Genomic DNA, 13,838 nt, shown 5'->3' with positions numbered 1-13,838 from the left:
GTACTTAAATTGCGTGCTCGTTAAGTAATCGCAGGTAGCAAAATGAAATCTGAATTTCCCCACTGTACCACGTATCTCATAGTCACATTGTGGGTTTGATGCGTAACGCCCCGTAACTTAAACAGAACTTGACATCTCAGCCACGATGCGATGGCGCTTCGCCTTCCGTGCGCAACTGCATTTTTTTTCTTCCCGCCAACACATCTGCTCGTGAAGATTGTGACATGACATAACCGGTCATTGCCCAGCATCGAAAAAAAATGCCGACGCAGTACACCAAAATAATGCAGTGTTCTTCTCAGTCAGTTGCGTAAATTATGTGTTTTTCTACCTGTCTATTTAGCCGCGATGCCTGACGGTCTTTTTAAAATTTTATAATGCTAATGTTTTTTTCTGTGTTGAATAGAAAGAACACAAAAGGGAGAAAATGCATCGTGACTGCTTGGCTGGTAGTCGCAGCCATAGCGCGCTCAAGTACATTGCAAAGGAACGAGTTTTGTTGTGTGTCACTCCCGCAACTTTAGTCGATAAGTTTACCACTGAAATGGCCACCGGTTCTCTTGCAAATTAGGATAGTGAACACTAAGTTGCGATATGGAGAAGCAATTTATGTGAGTGCAGCCATGAGCAACATAGAGCTATGGGTGATTCAGGCCTGGCACCCAAAAAATATAATCGCAACTTTGTAACTTGCATATGTACGCAAGGGATGCAAGAGAGTGGAGTTCATTCTTATATTTGTTCTTTGAATTTCGGGAATTTTACAGGCCACAATCACGCTCTGATTACGAGGCACGCCGTATTGAGCAACAGCAGGTATGCGAGATCATTGCGCCGGCTTTTCACGCAGAGTAGAAGCCAGTCGATGTGCTTTGATTTTTCCCTCACAACCACACTTATTCTTCGCACCGAAACGAGTGAAGAATTACGGAATAAAGTACATTGAAGGGCTTCAAATCACTTAAACAAGCAAGCGTTAAATTTTTTACCAAGATTACGTGTACAACATTCACAAGCTTGGCTAAATTTTATTGGGAGGCCATTAGAGTAGCGAAGACACGGGTAAATCACCGAAAAAGAAAGAGTTATGTGGATTCAACGCTCATGAAAGAATCAATATCCAGCGTAAATTTCGTAAAGAGGGACCTTAAATACAGCCTATCTAAATGTGATACTTACAGTTATGCAAAGACAGCCTAGCAAAGCAAAGGTAGGTATGTAAACGTTTATGCAGATCTCACGCAGTGTGGGAATGAAGCGAGGGCTAGCGCCAGCGCCATGTTAGCAGTTCCATCAATAAACCGCTACCGACGGACGTCAGTCTCTGTGTTCAACGTTGTTTTGGTGCGAAAATCCGGGAGAAGATTGGCGTTCTTCACCGACGATCGATCGACTGGGTCGTAGCAGAAGTGTATTCCGAGCAGCCGCTAGAAAATGCATTTCGTCCACCATCGAAGCACTGCAAGCCGAGCATCCGAGCTGAGATCTGGAGTGCAACTTATTTCCGATGACATGCAGTAAAAGGACTCGGCGCTTGCAGCGTCTAAGAAGAACATTGTCGACGTTGTGAACGACTGTGAGGAGTATACGGCTGGAGTACTGTGACGGGATCCGAAATACCATGGTCCGGGCACGCATCCTACGAAATTCTCCTGCAAGGGCCGGAGACGGCGCCAGCCCCATCATGATGATTTGGGATTTGAAGGACGCAGCAGCTGTGCAGGCTATAATGCACCAAGCACATCGTTTTCGAAGTACCTTATTTGTTCACATGTTGTAAAATGTTTTATATGGCCATTTCAATACATAAGAGCATGAAATGTACTGCAGTTCCTGTAGGATTCCTGTGGACTTTAAGTTATTAAACGTATCTTCATCTGGCACAAGCAGTTCATCGCTCCATAGCCTCACACTGAATGGAATCCTTTGTTATTAAAAAACATTGAAATATCATTGCGTCTATTTTTCAAAGCCGGGACACGTTAAAGTTTGTAGCACATGTAAAAATTCACTGCAGTGTTGGCATGTTGATTGTGGTTCATTATTTATTAGGTAACTATGAGTCAGCCTTATGTGACCAATCTTTAGGCGACATGGGATTACTTCGTAAAGTTTTTCTCTTTGGCGAGAACTGCGGCATTCTCCTCAAACAAATTTTATACAAGGAAGCCTGTTATGTACTTGCTTATCCAGCAGTTTCTGCTAGTGGTCTGCAACTGCTATTTTTATTGCGCATTTATAATGTTGCCAAGGCAGGCCAACATCATACAGCTCGAGATCTTTGGTGCCAGCTACCATAACATCTGGTCTTTTGTTACCGAGGATTCCTACATCACTAGGAACCCAGAAGGAAGCGGCGTTTAAAGCGCTCCTATGGCCACCCAGACCGTCGTAAGCAAACCTACCACGCAAGACAACTGCACTCAACCAAGTTCCCTAGCAACGACACAACGATTTGCTCTGCTGAATCTACAGGCACGTGCTATCTTCGGTGAACTGCGGAAGTGGCAGAGCTTCCGGGAGGCCGCTATTCATAGCAACTGCTAGCTGTCCGACATAGGCAAATTTTTTAATTAGAAGTCATACTTAGCCGGAGCAGGCAAACGTGCCATTGAGCGTGTGCAGATGGCGGAAGCGAACTACGCGTTAGTTGTTAAACGGCTGCTAGAGATGTTCGGCCATCATACCAGCCTTGTTGACGACCCTATTTACAGTATGTTTGTCATCACGCCCATCCGTGTATCTGCCCAAATATCGCAGCTGCAGGGACTCTACGAAGACGTGCACTTACGTATCAGATTTATCCAGAGCCTCGGCGTTCCAGTGTCAGATTACCCGGTCATACTTCATCGTGTCCTTATGCTCTCGCTCCCCGAAGACCTTATCATTTCATACCGTCAACCCATGTAGGACACTGAAACCGATGACGGCGCCACTCCAAGGTGATGAAGTTTCTGCCGGAGCAAGTCGACTGCAGAGAAGGGAGTCAGGCTTTCGTTCAAGGTCCCTACCTAAGAACACCCTCACCGGACCCGGGCGATGCGACACGAGCGCTCTACCACCGTAGGTAGCGTTAGCATTAGCGCTGGCCCCAGGATCAGCACCGTAACCACGCCATAAAGGGCTTGCATGTCACATTGTCAGCTGACGAGATTATACACCGACTAAGCGGCAAGACCGGTTGCTTTAAATGCGGTATAGAGAGACACTTCGCAAGAATGTTCCGCAACGCTGCGTGGCTCAAGCGTAAGTGCTGCTCGAAACGTCCTTTGTCAGCGTGTTGTGCCACATGCAAACAAGACAGCAAGAAGCCGTCTACCGGGAGAGTGATACATTTGTAAACCAGAAGACTACGAAAAGTAACAATTCTCCAGTGGCATGTGCTCCTCTTAGAAGTTATATGTCGGCACCCGTTCTTATGCAAACGGCCATAATATGGTCGCCTGGAAAGCACATTCCACACTTGTTCGATTACTGCTTGACACTGGAAGCTATAGAACGTTCATTAGACATGGCCTGCGCAAAAGGCTTGGCTTGCCTTCCCTCAGGACAGAAGGCCTCTCTGTGCTGACATTTGGTGGTTCTAAGTGTTTCCGCCATTACAGGTACCGTACCATCAGGCTCAAACTTCATAGTCGTCCCGACTCTCGCAACATCATGGTGGGCGCGGCGTAGGTACTTCAAGTCTGCACCATGAAGATTCCAGCCATTGGACAAGATCTCCTTACACAGTCGCTTGTGAACATAGACTCAGCGATCGTCCAATACCCGCAATCAGTGTTCTTATAGGACCAGACAACTATTAACGCATTTGCGAGTAGAACGATAGCGAGCATTGGCAGCGACCTATGTGTAGTTGAGACGGTCTTGAGTTGCCTGGTGTAAGGCATCTACCCAATAAGATCCTCCAATGGTTTACTTGATTCGAACACTAGCGCCACTATCGTATTCGTGGTGTGTGAATAGACAAGGCCCACAGGTAATTAGGCCGATGGAGATGTTGCCACTTGGTGCACTAAGCATCAGCGACACCAATAGGATGCCAACGATGCTTTTACCAACGCATCGAAAGGAGTCGTCCAGCTTTATCTCCGCGCCATACCCGACTCAACTCGTTTGCAAACTGACACATTTACAACAGAAGCTGGCCTCCTGTCGCTGGGACGACAACGCCGACGGTCGCAGTCACTACTGAACATGTATATCAAAAGAAGCTACAAACCCTTGGTTGAATCCACCATGGTTAAAAGCAGCGTTTCCACTAAGGAAGCAAGCGGGCTCAAAAAAAAAGACGGCGAGTTAAGAGCGAATTTGGCAGAAAAGTGAAGAAAAAGCCTTTTTTTCAGAGTGAAATCACAAGAATCGCGACTCATACAGAGGTCGCAATCCACGGAGACAAACAAGAAGCCGTGCGTTCAACCACCCCTATACGCCTACACTTTCCCGTCCCAGTAGTGAACGAGAAGTCCACGCAGATCTCACGTCGAAAACCAGTCGCTGTTTACAAGTCGACCTCTGCCATGAGCCGTACATTTCTCCCAGTTGCATCGTGCACACCGTGCGGGAGACACCGAATCTGCCGTGACAGAATAATCACCTCTCTTCCTACCCCCACCAAACTGAGTAGACCGAACAACACCAGGGAAGCAATGCTCGGTCCCTCGGTCCCTAGTTCAACATCTTGACGGCTTTGAGGAAGGGTGACAATTTTAAAATTGAGAAGAATGGCCACGTACAGCCGTCCCAGCTGGTGCAGCCGTCTGAGGGAGTCTGGTATTTGCAAATGTTCCCTCGACGGCTTTGGAAACGAAGGAAAGAGCAACACTACCTGTTTCTACACTCTACCCAGAAGAGCAAGCCGACACCGTCTTCATACTGACAATGTGACCATGTTGTCGTCAGCAAGGACATGAACGCGCCCTTTGACAGGGAGATTCAAGGGGTGATGACATTGTGCGTCATTGCTGATACTAGTGTCAAACAGCCAGCAGGCACGACATCTGTAATGCGGCCTTATTTGCTGGAGGCGCACACGTGCAATGCACCCACGGAAGTGTGTTGGAAACTGTAGAGAAAGAAGTCGAGAACGCGAGAGGCGAGGGCTCGTGGCAGCGCCGTATTATCAGTTCGATCAATAAGCTGCATCTGACGGACGTCAGTCGCTGTTTTCAACAATACGAAGCATTTTATAGGTCACTGACTATTCAGCATTGTTTCCTTTTCAAAGAGTTACAACGCGAACCGTTATGCTTGTGTAAATTGAGAAAATGTATTTGTCCCACGAGCCTATGTATGACAACAGTAGGTGGACGACGACGATAGTATGACTGCGAGGGCATAATGACGAATTTTGGTGTAACCCACTGAAGAAACGTCACAAGGTGTTGTGTTATGTCCTTAACCGCTTCTGAAGACACTTCATTAATGACGAACTCAGTCGTACTTGGTTTATTAAGCAGCTTCTTGTTATGTGACATGAGGCGCTCTGAGATGCGTAGACCGCGGGGCTCTTGCGCAAAAGGTTCCTGGTTTGATCCCGCCTTCCCGCATGCATTTATTTTCATAGAAATCCTAAAAGAAAGCGAGGCAGGAAACCACCTACATACTAGCTGCAAATAACCTGGCGTGAGTGACTGCCGGTGAGGCATTCAAAAGGCCGCCGAAAACTTTTGCTGAGTGCGAGTGAGACAATGCCCGCTTCCACGACGATATCGGTGCCCTTTCCCAACGCCTGTACCTCTACCTAAGATACATAATTTTGATTTTTTTCTTCGTGTTAAGGATGCGCTTTGGTATAAAAAATTAAATTAAATCATGTTTTTAAGTTCGAGGCACACCCTACAAAGTGAGGCACGACGTTGTAGGGGACGTTACATTTTGTTTGACCCCTTCAGTTTCTTTAACCTGAACCTAGTGCATGGTGCACGCGCTTTCTTGCATTTAGCCTACATCTGAATGCGGTTGCCGCCACTGGGACTCAATCCCGCTTCCTCGACTGTAGCAGTGCGACGCCGGGACAACTACGTCACCAAGGCGGATCGTTCTGTATGCTTACCTGACCAGGTATCTCCGCGTAATAACTGTCACTGCGTCGGTTCTTACCCCTGTGTAAGCACTTGTCAGCGTATGAATTTCATTTGCTTATGCGCTCTTCGCCGCAAGCATGTTTTGGGTAAATCAGGCCTTAGAAACGAAATTACTTCTTCCTTGAGGCATTCGCTGGCATTTAGTTGAAGCGCGCAGTTTCCTTTTACATAGCCCTCCATAAATATGAAGGGCCGGTAGTGGGAATGCAAGTATTTCCCAAAGGCTGCATGACAAACGTGGTGGGTTTGATAAAGAAAATAAAATCAAGACGAAGAAATGTTTTCATGGCAGTGGGTGTGCTTCGTCGAGCGTTGTTAGTCATGCAGTTTTAGACAGCTACGGATTATTCGTCTTTTCTTGCAACTAACTCTATCTCTGAAGCCTCGCTCGCAGATTAAACTGTCCGTTTCTTATATGCGATACATTACTTGTATGAAAGTGTCTATTTTTTTTACGCTTCATGCCACCCTATAAGTACATGCTAAGTAATTCGTGCTACGTTCTCAATTTCGTTAAAGCATGCATTGCTAACTTCTTGATAGATAGATAGATAGATAGATAGATAGATAGATAGATAGATAGATAGATAGATAGATAGATAGATAGATAGATAGATAGATAGATAGATAGATAGATAGATAGATACATAGATAGATAGATAGATAGATAGATAGATAGATAGATATATAGATAGATAGATAGATAGATAGATAGATAGATAGATAGATAGATAGATAGATAGATAGATAGATAGATAGATAGATAGATAGATAGATAGATAGATAGATAGATAGATAGATAGATAGATAGATAGATAGATAGATAGATTTTATTAAAAGAACAATCAGAATAATCGCTAATGGTCGGGACCCTTAGTCCATGGCCGCTGGTACTTGCCATATTCGTAGCTCTCTGGATCAGCTTGAGCTTGTCGTCGTGGGCCGAGCTGCTCCTGGTCAATGAAATGACCGCATGTACAATATGTAACTGTGAGTCGTGCATTGTGAGCATTGCGCTCATCCTATGACGAAGCTTTTCTAGGTCATTCTAGATGCACGGCTGCAATCAGTTCCTGCTAGTAACAGCGCAAAATGTAGACACAAGAATAAATGAAATTTCAGATTTTTTTTTTCAAGACGTACTCTTGGAAGTAGCTATGACAATGTAAGAGACTCTAAATAGCCGTATACATACTTGTTTTCAGGTAATATTGGTTGTACCTAAACAGACATATGAATTTTTCTTTTATTATTTAGTGTTCAAAGATGATATGATATTGTACGGGACATGACTGCATCACATAAATCTCAATGAAAAAGTTATGCCCACGTAAATTTTGAGGAAGTTGATTTTTAGCAATGCTGTATAGTGGCGTGCGAAACCTTCTGTGTCGGTAATCAACATAAATATGGAAGAAAAAGAACATCAATGCGCTGGAACTCGTAGTCCTCGGAGCTTGGCTAACGCAAAATCGATATAATGCACCGAAATGCGAGAACAAACGCAGAGCCAAAGGTAAGAAGAGGCAAAGAAAAAAAAACAAATGTACGGACAGAGCCAATACAGACAGAGCAAACGAATTGTCTCGCAGTCATGCTAAGCAATGTCCATTTGGCCGAATCCAAAAGTACACAGCCACCTCCTTCCTCACAGGTGCAACCGACGGCTACCTCAGAACAGTAGGCAAACAATAACAGGAAATGCCGCGTCGCTTCCTTATCGACAGCCTACTTCAATAGGTTCACGCACGCACTTCCCTTGTATATCCTTGCGGATTCCGTATGACACCGTATTTCTGCAGTTTACCGACAGTTATCTTAGCTTTGTTCTTGCCATATGTTTGCTGATCCATTAGCTTTGCTTCCCTCGGTACATTCCACTGCGTATGTACCCAGCGTCCATGTGTCATTCCATGTTGGAGCACCTACATGGGGTATGCGACCCCATTTCTCGTTTTCTTCGTGGAGTGCCTGCTTTAGGTGAAAATGGATTTCATTGATTTATTTTTGCTTTGGGTGTGCCGGTACTACCGTTTATTTCGCATCCTTACTACTATCTCCCATTTTTAGTTTCCATCAGAAGTAGTTAGAAATATTCCAAGGAAAGGTTTTGCCCAGTCAGAGTACTAATTGCACAATAGGAACCGATGCTTGACGGAAGGTCTGTAAAATCTGAGCAACTTCTGAGGGCTATTGATAGCAAATAAATTTCAGCTTACTTCCTTTTTTCTTTCTTTCTATCGCAAAAAAACGACGAAACTTCAATATTCATGTAACACACTGGGGCGGTGTGCTCTCATAAGTGCCTTAATAGCCCCGACAAGAGCGCAATATCGGCATCTGCCCACTTACCGCGTCTATACACATGTGTACGTCACGCTATGTTGTGCTTTCGCGAAAATTCTGGCTCAGCTAAATAACTTGCTTTGAAATTTTCTTCGAACTTCTATATGCGTGATATCAGCTCATTGCTAGATCGTTCTGCACCTGGGATATCAATATTCGACCATATTTCAACGTGGGGCCCTATAATGTAAAACTATTCCAATATGTTTTTATTCCAATTCCCTAACGTCATATTTGCGTAACCTCCGACGCAAGCATAGGGCGGCCACCAGCCAGGGTTGTCTGAACCGACTAATCAAACGCTCTCCTCGTTTATAGGAGGTTACTTTTGTTTGCTTGAAAGACGAATAACATTGCCTACACTGAGCGGCTTGTTTTTATGTAATTGGCTGACACGAGGCGAGGAGCGCGCTCAAGTCTAGAGGGATGCGATGAGGCCAAGCCACTACACTGAATATCGATAACCGGATGAACAGGGTGGCACCGGCGTGTGCGATTGGTCCACTTTCCCTTATTTAACTGGCAGTGGCTGGTCGAAAATCGCCGGATCATGCAACAGAAGCTTAACAATTACTCTAGAACAGATCCTCAGTAAAGAAAAGTTGGAAGAACGAGGTCGTAAACGTTCCGAAAGTGCTCAAAAACGTTAAACGGCCATGCAAATGTTTGATTACACGCGAATAAAACCATGCTTTCAGGCAGGTGCGTGTAGCCAGTACATGAGGGATCGGCGGCAGCCATCTTTTATTCCTTTCGGAACGGGGTAGCCTGCGGCTACTCATAAGAAAATTCAGTTTTGTTCGGCACATTAATGCATCTTTAACACGTATACGTCACTTTGACGTGGTGAGTTTTTGAGGGTGTGTGACGTCGCGAGACAGGCAAGTGAAGTGGGTGCATCCCGAAAACTTTTTACCAATAGCCGAGGGCGAATGGCGAAAAGGCGTCGAATCAGAAATAACGATTTTTCATTTATTCGGTGAAATCGTGCGAAATCATTGTGTACACGTTATATCAGGTGGTGAGCTATCGCGGTTTTCATGACGTCGCCTGACAGACTGGTGAAGTGGGGCTGGCCCCCAAAATATTTTTAGCAATCGCGGAGGGCTGATTGCAGAATTGGAATAGAAAATTTAGGAATGGTTTTACATTATAGCACCCCTGGTTTGTCTGCCATCTCTCCTAGAAAGCGGGGCTAGTAGAAGTCTTTCGAGAGCCTATGAGATATTAGCCTAAGCGCACTCTGTGAACTGTTACATTCTGTTCGCGAGTAGCGATGCTGCTTGAGCAATGGTCTCCTGTAGGCGAAGGTGCAATTCATCTTCCTAGAAAATGCGTCATTTCGAAATTTCTGTGCCTTTTTTTTTTCATTTGGAGCCATTCCTTCCGAAGGTATTCGAAGCTGCATTTTTTTTAGAGTAGTGGAATCTTGTGGATGGTTAACAAAACGAAGTAGAGCCTGCTTTTTATATACTGCTGAGCGATATCACTAGTCTAGATAGTGATCCTTTTCTGTCATGTCTGTAGCGTTCATAAAACATGTATTTAAATTTATGCTTGTTCTGTCATGTTTCTTTTTGTTTTACCCCGGTCTGTCGTCCATGAACGTTGTAGGAGTTGACGCAAGACATGGTGAACCTAGTTAAATCGCGGCGACTAGCGGATATGACCGCTTTTAATGACCCTGGCGGCATATCCCAAATGTGCCCTGGCCCGAAACGTTTCAAATAATTAAACAAATAATACTTGAAAAGGCATAGTAGTATCGAACTTCGTTGCCATGCATTCCTACATTGCAAGTGCAATTCCAGTTACACATGCCCTATGATGCGCTCAGGCCTACGTATACAAAGAGTCTGGCGGATAATGAATAAAAATCATGTTACTAAATGCTACTTAAAGGGACACTAAAGAGAAAAATTATTTATTCTGCTTCAGCAAATTACCATTCCACGACACTAAAAACACCATTTTCACCCAAATAAGACGCTTGGTAAGCCAGAAAACGCGCAAGAACGAAAGACGGGTGGCGACGCCCTTTTGAGGTCCCCACATCTGGTCGCTGTGACGGCATGGATTTGGATGGCATCTTCTAGGGCCTACTTACTTATACAAGGGTACAGATTGACTACATTGTGTTCTAATGGTGATACATATTAAACACAGCAAGTTTCTTTAATGTTTACTCAGCCAACGCTGCCCATATGCGAAAACATACTTTGGAGTCCCTGACGTCACACTGGCGCACCGACGTCCGGGTTTAGGTGCGAAATTCGAATACTGATACATCGACCTTCATTTTCCCATCTAATAATCAAACTATTACCTTGAAATGACTGCCTGCAGGGTTCTCAAACAATGCTTTATTAGTTTAAACTGATTTATTATTTCGCTTTAGGGTCCCTTTAGGCACTTCCAGGTTAAGGAAACCTATGGCTGATATTGTGCTGTACTTACTATTTATTCATATATCAAAATGCAGCGCGCTTGTTTAGAAAATCCGTAATTCATTTGTCTTTCTGCCTTAACGTGAACGTGCTCATAAACCATTGCACACTTCCGGTTTCAAGCATTTTGCGTTTTTTTTTCTGTTGACATGCATGCTATTTTACTTATCAATTATAGTAGCATACCTTCTTCCGCCTCCATGAGTGTAGAGTAAAAAAAGAGTTATCCAGTCTCTGCTGTGAAGGAGGTTGGACAGCGAAGCTGTAACTAGAACGATTACCCTTTGCGACGAAGGTTGAATTTATTCGCGTGGTGAAATCCGCATGCACTTTACCTAATTGTTAGGCTAATGCGTTTCGACGGCCTGCGACTTGGATTGCGCCACTACATCGTGCACGTACAAAGAATGCGCCAGAGAGAAGAGAAATTCGCCGCGCCTCGTATGCGCACAGCTTTTCAGGAGTTCAAACTATACGTGGCCTTCCCATAACACGGTCACAACACAAATCAGTTGCTAGGCGCGTTCTTCTTTTGTTCACGAAAGTGTAGTACTGCACTTCTTGCTTCGCATGCTACAGTCAAGCTGCCGTCACCGCAGCGGCTTACGCAACACTAACTTTAACCGTGAAATGTATGCGGGGAGTTCTACACGCTTCGCATTGCAAATAGCTTCAGGAGCGCCTTATCATAAATTATATGGTTTCGATGCTTGTTTTGTGCGTGTTACTAATTGAAACGTAAGCTGTTCTGTATGTTGCATTCATGAGTCCAAAAATATGTATGCACTGTCCGCTTCTCTTCGTTGAGTGATTGATGGCCTCTGCCTTACGAGGGAACAAGTCATTGCATTTGGGGATATGAGTCATAGATTATGATTGTTTTCTGTCGATGTTACTCCTCGAAGAAATTTCTGGACCCTAGTCATCGAGAGCTTCGCTGCAAAAACGAGATTCAACGTGTTTGACATCTTAAAAAAATTTATCTCGCTGTCCAGCTAATACTGCGACGTCTTGTAGTTTGACATAACGCGCACACTTCGCATGTAGATTGCAGAGTAGACTAGCAAAATTAATGATGGAAGAGAAAATCTAAAAAATGTTGTCTTATAGAGATTGACATGAAATAATAAATATTGAGGTTTCACATGCTAGAACAATTTGTCCATGAGGCTGGCGGGCACGGAGTTCCGCAGCAGTTTTGGGCCACCTGGGCTCCTTTAACGGGCGCCCAAGTCGTGGCACATGGACGTGTTTGCACATTGCCTCCGTTGAACTATGGCAGCCATCTCTGTGATGTGACCCAATAACCTCGCAACGCCATTGCCGCTAAGCCACCACGGCGAGTAAAGATTCACATCACGTGCATGAAAATGTGCACAAGTTTTAAAAAGAAGTATGCTTTAACGGCTGTTATGATAAGATTAAGGTAACCGCAAATAGAATCGAGAACACCTTAGACTTTTGTCAACCAAAGGACCAGGTATGATTCCGTAAAGGCTACTCAACAATAGACCATATTCACACTATCAATCAAGTGATAGAGAAATGTGCAGAATATGACCAACCCTTATATATAGCTTTCATTGATTCAGGGTGTAGATGAGCCATATGTTAAAATACTGTAAGATATCTATAGCGGCTCAACAGACACCGTAGTCCTCCACAAAGAAAGGAACAAAGGCAAGAACAATGATGGGTGTAACATTAAGGGATAAGAAAAAAGCAGATTGGGTGAGGCAACAAACGCGGGTAAATGACATCTTAGCTGAAATCAAGAAAAAGAAATGGGCATGGGCCAGACATGTGATGAGGAGGGAAGATAACCGATGGTCATTAAGGGTTACGGACTGGATTCCAAGGGAAAGTACGCGTAGCAGGGGGCGGCAGAATGTTAGGTGGGCGGATGACATTAAGACGTTTGCAGGGACAACATGGCCACAATTAGTACATAACCGGGGTAGTTGGAGAAGTATGGGAGAGGCCTTTGCCCTGCAGTGGGCGTAACTAGGGTGATTATGATGATGATGATGATGATGACGACGATTAGCAAGCACAGAGAAGAAAGGAGCGCGTATGAGAGGAAATAATAGGGAATGCGCTGAGCCTGAATCATTCTAGGCGCACAAGGAAAAGCGACACTTGCTACAAAACATAGTGTCAAAATTTACACGGAAACGATCGGCTACGCACTTCTATTCAGAACGCTTATATATAGATTTCTTTAGTCGCTATCGCTGAAAAAAAAATGTAGATGAGCGTTTCAAAAAGAATCGTTTCCTTTTGATTGTTTATTGATAGTGTACGCAGTTTGTATGTGCTCATCTCTCTCTCTTCCACTCTCTTTCTCTTTTTATGTCCCTACTCCTTGCCGACGTGCTGGGTAGCCAACAGCAACTACTTCATGTTAGCCTCCCTGCATTTCTAAACATTCTTTCTGTCTTTCTCTCTAAGAGTGGGGGAACCTATAGAACGGGAAGTGCGCGCAATATACAAAATAAGAAAGACGTTTTCTTTCTCGTCACGGGTTGCATTTTTCTTCGTTGCAAGATTCAGTCAGGAAGAGCGTGCGTGTCGCCCATGACAATGGCTTAACCCGGGCTGGAAAAAAGAAATGCCTTCCCTCAACGACGACATCTTGTCTACCGACGCCCTCCCATCGACGATAAAGGGCGGCCTCCAATTGTCTGCGGGCAGGTTTCTGAGTTTTATTGCCAAACGGAAAACCACGCATCAAAAGTTATGTTGATCGCTGCCTCCAGAATGTTTCAGCTTTTTTGTCTTCTGACTTCTCCATTGTTGCATACTCGCACCTACAAGATTGCCTACCGAAATGAATAAGAGCCCCGATATTTGTTCGGTGGATCCATTTGTATTGCCTGGCATTTCTATTTTGATAATATTTTCCCGGCGCAGTTTCCCTTCAGCGTATTATCGAATGATCACCAACAAACGTTCTACT

Source organism: Dermacentor albipictus, chromosome 1, assembly GCF_038994185.2.
Source record: "Dermacentor albipictus isolate Rhodes 1998 colony chromosome 1, USDA_Dalb.pri_finalv2, whole genome shotgun sequence".
NCBI classification, from domain to species: Eukaryota; Metazoa; Arthropoda; class Arachnida; order Ixodida; family Ixodidae; genus Dermacentor; species Dermacentor albipictus.
This window is presented reverse-complemented; position numbering follows the sequence as displayed.